This window comes from Scyliorhinus canicula, chromosome 23, assembly GCF_902713615.1.
Source record: "Scyliorhinus canicula chromosome 23, sScyCan1.1, whole genome shotgun sequence".
Classification (NCBI taxonomy): domain Eukaryota; kingdom Metazoa; phylum Chordata; class Chondrichthyes; order Carcharhiniformes; family Scyliorhinidae; genus Scyliorhinus; species Scyliorhinus canicula.
In genome coordinates, this window is record NC_052168.1 from 19,459,116 (window position 1) to 19,471,041 (window position 11,926).

At 48.6% G+C, this 11,926-nt stretch overlaps 1 pseudogene; it reads left to right on the forward strand.

The window, feature by feature from the left end:
• The first annotated feature begins 327 nt into the window (after positions 1–327).
• On the forward strand, positions 328–907 carry LOC119956520 (annotated as a pseudogene).
• The last annotated feature ends 11,019 nt before the right edge of the window (positions 908–11,926 follow it).

An 11,926-nucleotide genomic window follows, 5' to 3' on the forward strand; every position in this document is an offset into this window, starting at 1 on the left:
GCCGGCGCAAGCCTCTATCTGCCGCCATCCCCTGGCCAGCTCACCCATCCGGACCTGCTGCCGCCACGTTCACCAGCAGGGCTGCACCACGGACAGGGCCACCCTTATACTGGAGCCGAATGTGTCCGGGGAGTCCCGGCAAACAGGGGCAATCCCTGAGGCCATCTCCACAAGGGGAGGGGGAGGGCGAGGGAAGCCTGTACTGGCTGTGCTGGGAGCCCTGTACCGGCCGCGCTGGGAGTCGGGGTTGCTGCTTTGCCACTTGTCTTGTGTAATCGGGCCTCTCCCTCTCTCTCTGTCTGACCCCCACCCCCAGAATTACCAAGGATGGGAGCCTACAAGTGCATGCAGTAATTATAGAGGAAGAAACAGTGGGAGGTGATGCGATTCTTGCTGTGGGTCCGTTACTGGCAGTACCGCCAACTCTCGGCTTTGCCCCGGGCTCCCTGGCCTACCAGACCAGACAAGGCTCGCAGACTGGGCTACAAGGTTATGTGATATATTGTGTGCGAGTGCATCGTGGTGGCCTCAAACGTCCTGTTCCCAAGGCTGCCACACACGGTAAACCAGTGCGTCATGGTGTCAATCAGCTGAAGTTTGCACAAAGTCTTCAGTCTTTTGCTGAGGAGCGAGCTGCTCATCATTGTGGAAGACTGAGAGTACTCGCCTCATACTGGGTGGGTGAAGACACCACCTACAAGTTCTTCGAGGTTGTTCCCGTTGACCCGTTCCACAAAGCTATCCGACACCCAAAGGATCACAACACCTGTGCGTAAGCCCAGGGAGATGCGTGGCCTGACATCTGCTGGCAAGAAGTGCCGCCGTTTGGGTAAAGGTCACAAATTCCATCTTACTATTTATTGGAGGCTCTCGTTGTGCTGCATGGAGAAGACATAATACACTGTAGCTCCGTTGCTACCGTTAAATGTGTAGTATCTGTATATTTTACATTGGCAAATAAATTGTTTGAAGGATTTTCTTGCACAAAAAAAAGGTCTCCTGCTCCAGGCTGGTGAGACAGGCATCCACACTCCTGTCCCGCACATAGGTGATTGTATCCTTGAGTAGCGTGAGACTACCTTCCTGCCAGGTACAGAGCAGGTTGGATCACCGACTCCAGAGCAAATCTGACCCGATTGGCGATGACAAGGCGGCATGGTGGCACAGTGGTCAGCAGTGGTACTGCACAGAGCAGGGACCCAGGTTCAATCCCTACCATGGGTGACTGTCTGTGTGGAGTTTGCACATTCTCCCCGTGTCTGAGTGGGTTTCCTCCCGGTGCTCCCGTTTCCTAACACAGTCTAAAGATGTGCAGGTTAGATGGATTGGCCATGTTAAATTTCCCCTTTGTGTCCAAAGGTTGGGTGGGTTATGGAGGATAGGGAGGGGTCATGGCCCTAGACAGGGTGATCTTTCAGAGAATTGGTGCCAATTCAATGGGCCGAATGGCCTCCTTCTGCATTGTAGGGATTCTATGATTCTACCCTTCTGCTGGTAGATGAGGGTGATGATGCCGTCCTCATGGATTCGGACATGCTCCCAGCCGGAAGGATACTCTTGTACACTTCCATCAGGTCTGGGCCAAATCACTCCCACAGCGCTGAACACAGCACAGTCGGTAACTGAGATTTGGGTTTTCATAGAATTTACAGTGCAGAAGGAGGTCATTCGGCCCACTGAGTCTGCCCCGGCTCTTGGAAAGAGCATCCGACCCAAGGTCCACACCTCCACACAATCCTCATAACCCAGTAACCCCACTAAGGGCAATTTTGGACACTAAGGGCAATTTAGCATGGCCAATCCACCTAACCTGCACATCTTTGGACTGTGGGAGTAAACCGGAGAACCCGGAGGAAACCCACGCACACACAAGGAGGATGTGCAGACTCCGCACAGACAGTGACCCAAGCCGGAATCGAACCTGGGACCCTGGAGCTGTGAAGCAATTGTGCTATCCACAATGCTACCGTGCGGCCCTGGTTTTGTATGGAGCGGGATTTGGATTGTTCCCTGTTGGAGTAACCGCTCCCATCCTTTCCCATTCAGGGGCGTTGCTGCTCCTGGCTTCCCGGAAGCTGGGGTGCGTTGACATCTTCACTTTGAGCTTGAAGTTGGGTTGGCACTGGCCTCCTCGTTGTCTCCAGTGCTCTGGAGCTCAGTTATCTCCCCCTCCAGCTCCCTCGGGTTTTGCCACTTTTTCCATTGATGCCGTCCTGTTTTTCTTTATCCGAAGAGCAGCAGCCCGGTCGCCCATGTCAGATGGGAGTTGCCTCAAGAAGATCCCATCAATACTTCCAGCACATGGGTGCTCACTCAGACAGTGGAGTAAGAAGTCTTACAACACCAAGTTAAAGTCCAACATGTTTGTTTCAAACACTAGCTTTCGGAGCACTGCTCCTTCCTCAGGTGAATGAAGAGGTATGTTCCAGAAACATATATATAGAGAAATTCAAAGATGCCAGACAATGCTTAGAATGTGAGCATTTGCAGGTAATTGAATCTTTACAGATCCCGAGATAGGGGTAACCCCAGGTTAAAGAGGTGTGAATTGTCTCAAGCCAGGACAGTTGGTAGGATTTTGGAAGCCCAGGCCAGATGGTGGGGGGGGGGGGGGGGGGGGGGGGGTGAATGTAATGCGACATGAATCCAAGATCCCGGTTGAGTCCGTACTCATGTGTGTGGAGTGTAGCCACCGAAGTTGGCCATTCCCTAAATACAAAATGGAAGGACGTAAAGCACACAGGTTAAAATGGACAATGTTTGCAGCACCAGCAGGCTGCACCAAGCAAATGTGGATTCTGTCTGCTAAGAGAGCAGACAGCACCGAAACGAACATTCCGCATACTAATGAGGCAATCTCCGGGATAGTTAACATCGTAATGGAACGATCCCAGAGACAATGGACACAAATGGGGAAGTAACTGCAACATTGTATAGGATACCAGACACCCCGGCACCAGCGGGGTCCGAAAACAAAGCACCTGAAAGCCCCCCCAGTAGCCAAGGAACAGCCTCAGTATTGGGGGGATTCAAACATATCAATTGGGAAGAGACCCAATCGATTCCGAGCAGGTAAAGGGGTCCGCCCAAAGGGGCGCGGATCCCTGGGTCATATAAAAGACAGGTCCCACACATAGTTCGTTCTTTTGAACCAGCCCTCCTCTCTGGACCAGCATTTCGACCAGCTTTGCCAAGAAGACCTTGAACGAGAGAGAGGAGAGGTTTGGGGACAGCAGCCGCCAGTAAGTAAGTCTCACAACGATCGCTACCAGAGATAGGCACTCCTGACCCCTTTTAACCTGTACCACCCTGAAGTCTGCAGACTAGAGCAGAGCAAGAGGCCTTGCCCCCTGATCCGGCAGCTCCTTCGAGATAAGTATTTGTTTATTTAGCGGTAGGAATAGTTTAATCCTCTTAGCGCGTGCATGGGTAGGATTATAATTGTATTATAATAAACTCAGTTGTTTGAACTTACTAATTGGTGTATGGTTTTATTGCTTTGAACTTAACCTTGAAACTTGTGGCGGTATCTTAACAATACCTGGCGACTCCAGAGCTAAGTAACGAAACAGAGCCAAATTGAGTGTTAAGCACACTCACCCAGAACGAGCAACATTTAGTGGCGACTCCGCTGGGACTCGATTAGAAGTGGCCCCCCAACTCCGAGAGAACCCAGAAATTTGAATCAGAAATCCAATTATGAAAAGGAAAAACCACAAGTGTTCAAGGAGTTCAAATCAATAGTCATAATTCAGAAGTGTGTTTTTGCATGCGTAACTAACAGGGTTGTAAGGTTAAACCGAGAGATTTTTGTAGCGACAAACTGTCGGGTGTTTTTATAATTGGAACATAGCGAAAGCCGTACCCGTATTTTAAGCATTACCTTATTATCCTTGTTCCAAATTAAAGAGAGCATAAGAGAAAATGGTCATGCAGGCAATGGAACGCCTCATGAACCCATAGCAGTTTGTGGTCGCAGCGACCAACAGTAGCAGAGTAGGCCAATGTCTCGTATGGGAGCTGAAACTCAGGAAATATCTCAAAGGGAAAGGATGGCCCCTTTGGAGTGAGTTTTGTTTGAATGAGGAGACAGGTCCCGGGTGTATAGGACATACTTGATGAGAGAACCTATCTCAAATTCATAAAAAGAATTTAAGTAAAGCACGCAAGCCGATGGCAATTGTGTCCTGCTTGGCACAATTGCGAGGCACAGAGGAGGTCGTTCGGACGCTCCGCAAAGATTTAGAAGAGAGGAATAGGATGAGCAAAGTGGATGTCAGGGACATCGAAAAGGAGAATCTAAAATTAAGAAGGAAGTTGGCAGAGAAGGGTAGAGAGGTGGATGATGCCAAGAGAGCACATCAGTCTTGTCTAGCCCATCTGAGCAGTTCCCAAGCCCAGTATGAGAAAGCCTATCAAGATGTGCAGCGCGCAGTTCTGATCAGGGAAAATTCAGAGAAGCAGGTAGAGGCACTGCAAAGGCAATGCTCTGACCAAAAGGCAGCTTTAAGAGCACTCCATGCTGCCACCACTGAGAAAAGGCAAAGCACAGTGGATCATGCGAAATGTAGGAAGCAGATTGCGCAGCTGCAATCTCTGCTTTCTGTACAGGATGGGTTCCAAGAGACATTTGGAACCCAATTAGATGAGGAAAATGCCCCAGATTGGCAGGAATTAAGCGAAACCGCACAGCGCTATGTTCAGGGAACATGTGCGCCAGCAGCGCAACAGAAAAGGAAAGCGCCCCAACCCCCCACAGATCAGATAGCACCCGCACCTATGAACCCAGTCACCACCCAAAGAAAGGCAACCACAGAAAGCGCACCCGAGGTCACCTACACCGTAACACAACTAAGGGACGCATGTGAGAAAATCACCCCGTTCCTCCCCACTGCAGACCCCCACCAATTTTTCGCAAGAGTTAAACAACAGGCAACCATGTACGGCCTGGATGAGCGAGAGCAAGTAAAGCTCACAGTGTTGAGTTTAGACTCATCGGTTGTAGCAGCCCTCCCCCACCCACAGAACGTTGGAGGAGGCACACTAGAGGAGATGCATACAGCTATTTTAGACGCGATAGGGTACAATAGAGGAGACCCAGTCGAAGGCCTATATAAGTGTAGGCAGAAGAGGACAGAGTATCCCACAGCTTTCGCAGGAAGGCTGGGGATTCATTTCACTGCCGTTTTTGGCGATTTAGACCGCACACATTTAACCCGCGATAATATGGTTAAATGGACCCGCACAATCATCTCCCACGCCACAGATGCAGGACAGAATGTCTGCAGCAGTTATGACCCCTCAGAAGAGGCCCATAAAGGGCTGCACGGTGGCACAGTGGTTAGCATTGCTGCCTACGGCGCTGAGGACCCGGGTTCAAATCCCGGCTCTGGGTCACTGTCCGTGAGGAGTTTGCACATTCTCCCCGTGTCTGCGTGGGTTTCACCCCCACAACCCAAAAGATGTGCAGGATAGGTGGATTGGCCACACTAAATTGCCCCTTAATTGGAAAAATAATTGGGTACTCTAAATTTAAAAAAAAAAAAGAGAAAAAAAAAGAAGAGGCCCATAATGAAAAATGGGTTTTGAAAAGATTGTCCCGCGCTTGGGAACAATCCATTCAAGGCAAGGTTAAAGTTAAGACCCCAGAAGAAGCTCAGGCTGCAGCAGATATACAGGCAGTAAGAGCGCACCAAAACCCCGCATGGGTAAACGAAGGAAAGAACAGCCCCCCACAGAAGTCGCAGGAATGTTACAACTGCGGACAGTTAGGACATTTTGCTAGGGAATGCAACGGCCCACAGAAATCTCAGAGAGGCCAGCAGACAGGCATTCTGACCAGGAACAAAGCAAAGCCTATCCACAGTATAGAGATGCAGTCAGGACAGACCAATGTGGACGGAATGGACTGACGGTGTTCGGGCTCCCCCACTTGGGTCTGTGACACCCTCTGGGACCGATCCGGAAGACCGGTGGTCACAGCAAAAATTAGAGGGAAGCCCATTAAATTACTTTGGGACACAGGAGCGTCCCGCACTACCATTAATTCCTCCACTACAGCACAGGCAGACACGTGGCCCACTATAGCTTCAATTACACTCAGCGGATTTACAGGTCACTTGCAGCAGGGACACATTACAGCCCCTGTATCCATCCAACTAGGGAACATCTCCATCAGACACCCCGTTGTGTTAGTTAATCTGCCCCGCACAGCAGAACACATACTGGGTATTGACTTTATGATTGCCCACAGCCTGTTGTTCGATCCAGTAAATCAGTGTGTCTGGAGAATGGCGAAATCCGACAGAGCACCCGCAACTCTCACAGTAGGAGAGTATGCAAACAGGATTAGCACAGTAGGCGACTATTGTTTTGACCCGACCACGCTTAGCACGGACAAACAGGTTAGGGCAGTTTTGAACAGACACAGGGCAGCATTTGCCAGTCACCGGCGCGACTGCGGCAGAATGACTGGACAAGTTCAAGTTACTGGACCTGACCTGAGACCACAGCGACAGTACCGATTTCCCCTAGAAGCAGAGGGAGAAATTGGAAAAGTTATAGAGAGCTTATTAGAGCAGGGTGTACTTAGGACAGTAGCCTCAACTAATAATGCACCTATTTGGCCAGTGAGGAAGCCCGACCGATCATGGCGTCTGACCATTGATTATCGGGAACTCAACAAAGTAACCCCAGCAGTAGCCCCCACGGTAGCAACAAGTCCCGAGACCATGCTCAAGCAGGGACACCACTCCAAATATTTCACGGTATTGGACATTAGCAACGGCTTCTGGTCAATCCCATTGGCAAAAGCGTGCCAGTACAAATTTGCCTTCACATTTAAAGGACAGCAGTACACGTGGACATGCCTCCCACAAGGATTCCATAACTTCCCCTCCATTTTCCGACAGCTGGAAATTTTCCCGACCCGAATGTCTGGTACAGCATGTGGACGACCTATTACTGCAGACAGACACCAAGGCAGAGCACATCACGCTTCTGTCCGAGCTCCTGGAAATTTTACAAGACATTGGATGCAAAGTTAACCCCAGAAAGGCCCAAATATTGGAGACTCAGGTGATGTATTTGGGTACAGTCATCACGCACGGCAAACGTGAGATTGAGTTCAAAAGAATTGAATTGATCGTCAAATTGCCCCTTCCCCAAGGTGTTTCAGCCCTCCGGACGTTTTTAGGACTGGTTGGGTACTGTCAGAACCATATCGATGGTTTTGTGACAAAGGCAGCCCCACTTTCAGACCTCCTTAAGAAAGGAGCCCCTTGGGAATGGCTTCCGCAGCATACAGAGGCTGTGAAAGAGTTAAAGAAAGCCCTCAGCGCAGCACCCGTGCTACAAGTTCCAGACCCGCTCTCCCCCTATGCAATAGAGGTAGCTAGCTCCGATCTGACCCTCTCGGCCGTGCTCCTTCAGGAACGGCACGAGCAGCTACGACCAGTGGCTTATGCCTCCAGACTTTTAGACCCCGTAGAATAGGGATTTTCTGCCTGCGAGAGACACCTACTAGCAGTCTTTTGGGCAGTTTAGTACTTCTCGTACATTACCGGACTCAATCCCATCACCATTTTGACCTAGCACACCCCCACACAGTTACTTTTAGACGGTCGACTGAAGGACGGTTCAGTGAGCCAGAAGCATCTAGGTGGACACTACTGTTACAAGGACGGGACATAACAATTAAACGGACCAAAACACACACATTTTTAGCGGACAACCTCCAATATCCAGGACAACCCCATGATTGCGAGATAGTAGCACCCCTACACAACACAGGACCATTCATTGCCAAAACGCCCCCCAGGAAGATAGGTAATTCAAGCCAGAGCCCCCAGCAGACAGACACGTGTGCCCCACTAAAGATATATGTGGACGGTTCATCCACAGTTTTAGATGGCGAACGCATCACTGGATGCGGGATTTATGTTGAGGATGCGCAGGGACGCGCACTAGAGGAGATTTCATTAATACTATCAGGTCACTTAGGCACGCAGGCAGCAGAGCTCGCGGCCATTGCATATATAGTGGACCACCCAGATTCGTTCCCCAGCCCAGCAGACATATACTCGGACAGTTTATATGTCTGTAACAGCCTCACAGATTTTCTACCCCTGTGGAGGACAAGAGGTTTTATCTCCGCGGACGGGAAGCTCCTTCCATCAGCCCCATTACTCCGCCATATCCTATAGAAGGCAAAGGATAGGATGTATGGCATCGTTAAAGTTAGAAGTCACCATAGGTCATCCCCCCCTGGAAATGTAAAAGCTGACGCACTGGCTAAAGCTGGTTCCAGGCGAGGTCATTTATGGACACCCCCAGCTAGCGCACCAGCTAGCGCCCCTGTGAGTGCAGTTCAGGTCTCACAGACAGAGATAGACAATTTAGTACAGGAGCAGAAGCAGGACGAAAATCTCCGGGAGATTTTAAAAGGAAACTTTGTGGCCTAGTACGATAAATTCAAACACACTTTGACCACACATGAGGGTGTGATCATAAAAGACAAATTGTATGTGGTTCCTGAACAGGACAGGAATCAAATGATTGCCTTGTTCCATGATGGTCATGGACACCAAGGGATCGATCCTACCACTACACACCTTAGACAACTCTGTTGGTGGCCCAACTTAAGACAAGATGTAACCCACTATATAGAGAATTGTTTAATTTGTGCACAGACTAACCCGGAGAGGTACTCAAAGAAGGCACAACTCAGCCACACTCGCCCCGAGACAAACCTCCAGATTGATTTTATAGGTCCATTGCCCCCTTGCAGGAATGGCTATAAATATGTTCTGGTGGTCAAAGACACCTTTACCAAATGGGTAGAGGCATTCCCTTCATGCACCAACACAGCAAAGACAGCCGCAAAGATCCTGACCCACCACATTTTTACTAGATGGGGACTCCCCAGAAGTATAGAATCAGATCATGGATCTCATTTTACAGGACGGGTCATGAAGAACGTCCTGACCATATTCGGTATCAAACAGAACTTTCACATTGCGTATCACCCTCAGTCAATCGGGATAGTAGAACGCATGAATCGGACTCTAAAATCGACCCTTAGGAAGATGGTACAGGAGAACAATTTGACTTGGGATTCAGTGCTCCCATTCGCACTAATGTTCATACGAAATACTGTTTCATCATCTACAAGTTTCACCCCACACACACTCATGACCGGACGCCCTATGAAAGGATCAGAATTCCTTTTAGGACTCGACATGACCAGCCCAGAAGTTTGGCCCTCACACACGAGAAAGCAGTTAAACAATTAGTTGAGATTGTAATGTCTGCTCAGCTAGCAGCCACAGTAAACTTGGGTAAAAGGAGAAAACAGAGCAAAGCCTATTTCAACAAAAATGTCCACCCCACAGAGTTTCAGGTTGGGCAACAGGTTATGCTATCTGTTTATAACCCCAGCACGTTTTTGGCTCCAAAATTTTCCGGCCCGTACTCAAAATCAGCCCCTCGGTATATAGAATAAAATACCCCAACGGTAAGACTGCGTGGTTTGATATTAACCAGCTAAAGGCTTATGGAACACAGTCAAACTACTCGCACCATGTCCTGCTAGACATAAGAACATAAGAACTAGGAGCAGGAGTAGGCCATCTGGCCACTCGAGCCTGCTCCGCCATTCAATGAGATCATGGCTGATCTTTTGTGGACTCAGCTCCACTTTCCGGCCCGAACACCATAACCCTTAATCCCTTTTTTCTTTAAAAAACTATCTATCTTTACCTTAAAAACATTTAATGAAGGAGCCTCAACTGCTTCACTGGGCAAGGAATTCTATAGATTCACAACCCTTTGGGCGAAGAAGTTCCTCCTAAACTCAGTCCTAAATCTACTTCCCCTTATTTTGAGGCTAGTTCTGCTTCCACCCGCCAGTGGAAACAACCCGCCCACATCTATCCTATCTATTCCCTTCATAATTTTAAATGTTTCTATAAGATCCCCCCTCATCCTTCTAAATTCCAATGAGTACAGCCCCAGTCTACTCAACCTCTCCTCGTAATCCAACCCCTTCAGCTCTGGGATTAACCTAGTTAATCTCCTCTGCACACCCTCCAGCGCTAGTACGTCCTTTCTCAAGTAAGGAGACCAAAACTGAACACAATACTCAAGGTGTGGCCTCACTAACGGCTGACTACGGCTAAATTGCCCGTAGTGTCATTAAAAGTAAGGTTGGGGGGGGGGGTTTGTTGGGTTACGGGTATAGGGTGGATACGTGGGTTTGAGTAGGGTGATCATTGCTCGGCACAACATTGAGGGCTGAAGGGCCTGTTCTGTGCTGTACTGTTCTATGTTCTATGTTCTAACACTTTATACAATTGCAGCATAACCTCCCTAGTCTTAAACTCCATCCCTCTAGCAATGAAGGACAAAATTCCATTTGCCTTCTTAATCACCTGTTGCACCTGTAAACCACTTTCTGTGACTCATGCACTAGCACACCCAGGTATCTCTGCACAGCAGCATGCTTTAATATTTTATTGTTTAAATAATAATCCCGTTTGCTGTTATTCCTACTAAAATGGATAACCTCACATTTGTCAACATTGTATTCCATTTGCCAGGCCCTAGCCCATTCACTTAACCTATCCAAATCCCTCTGCAGACTTCCAGTATCCTCTGCACTTTTTGCTTTACCACTCATCTTAGTGTCATCTGCAAACTTCGACACATTGTCCTTGGTCCCCAACTCTAAATCATCTATGTAGATTGTGAACAATTGTGGGCCCAACACGGATCCCTGAGGGACACTGTAGCCACCTAAGATGGACACTGGGCTACCAAAATGGAGAACTGCTAAGGCTGCAGGGAGAAAACAGTCTTAGTAAGGACAAGCAGTTTGCAGAAGGCTAATTAGCATTCTGCACGTACAAAAGCCAGTCTATGGCCAGGTGCAGGATCTCAGCTTAAGGTGTAAATGGCAACAACGATTTGCATAGTAATGAGGTGATCCAGATCTGGGCCCACACAATAGAAACATTTGGGTTTGAATGGATACTTTGAGTGGACGCCCAGACGAAACGGCACCAGAAGTATCCATCACAAAGAACCCTAGAGACCGCCCCACCCATCGAGAAGAGACTCTCAGATTGGGGGGTTTGGAAAATATCGATTGGGAGAAGACCCAATCGATATACAGCAGGTAGAGACCGCCCCGAAGAGGCACGGACTTTGGGGGGACCTATAAAAGCACATGGTCCGTTCTGTTTTGCTCCGGCTCTGTTGTTTGGCTCCGACTCTCTGCTGTCTTCATCGCTTTGCTGATACATCGCATCCTGACTCCAGTTCCATCACCAGCCGTTGAGCACCAGCCATCGTTCAGTAAGTGCCAAAACAACGCTCGCTACGTGACCCAGGCATTGCTTATACTCTTGCCGACTATTAGTGAACAGAAGGTGCAGTCAAGAAAGGAACAAAGGCCTTGTCCCCTGACCTTGCTGGTTCCTACTTAGATAAGTATTTAGTCGTTTAATAGTAGAAATAAGTATTAGTCTTTAGCGTATGCATGCGTATTTATTATATTTGTTATAATAAATATCAATCGTTTGAACTTACTAATCGGTGTACAGTTTATTACTTTGAACCTGACCTTGATATACTTGTGAGGTGTCTAAATACGGCACCTGGCGACTCCGAGCAGAATGACATACACAGAGCTGTAGTAGTTTAAAGCACACGGCCTTTAAACGGAGGCGTGTTAATACACTCCAATAAACGCGTAATACACTCAAGTAAAACGTGCAACAACACCACTAGCTACTGACCGCCAACCAGAGAAGCACCCATTAATCCCCACTCTTTGCTTTCTATTAATTAACCACTCCTCTATCCATGCTACTACTTTACCCTTAATGCCATGCATCTTTATCTTATGCAGCAGCCTTTTGTGTGG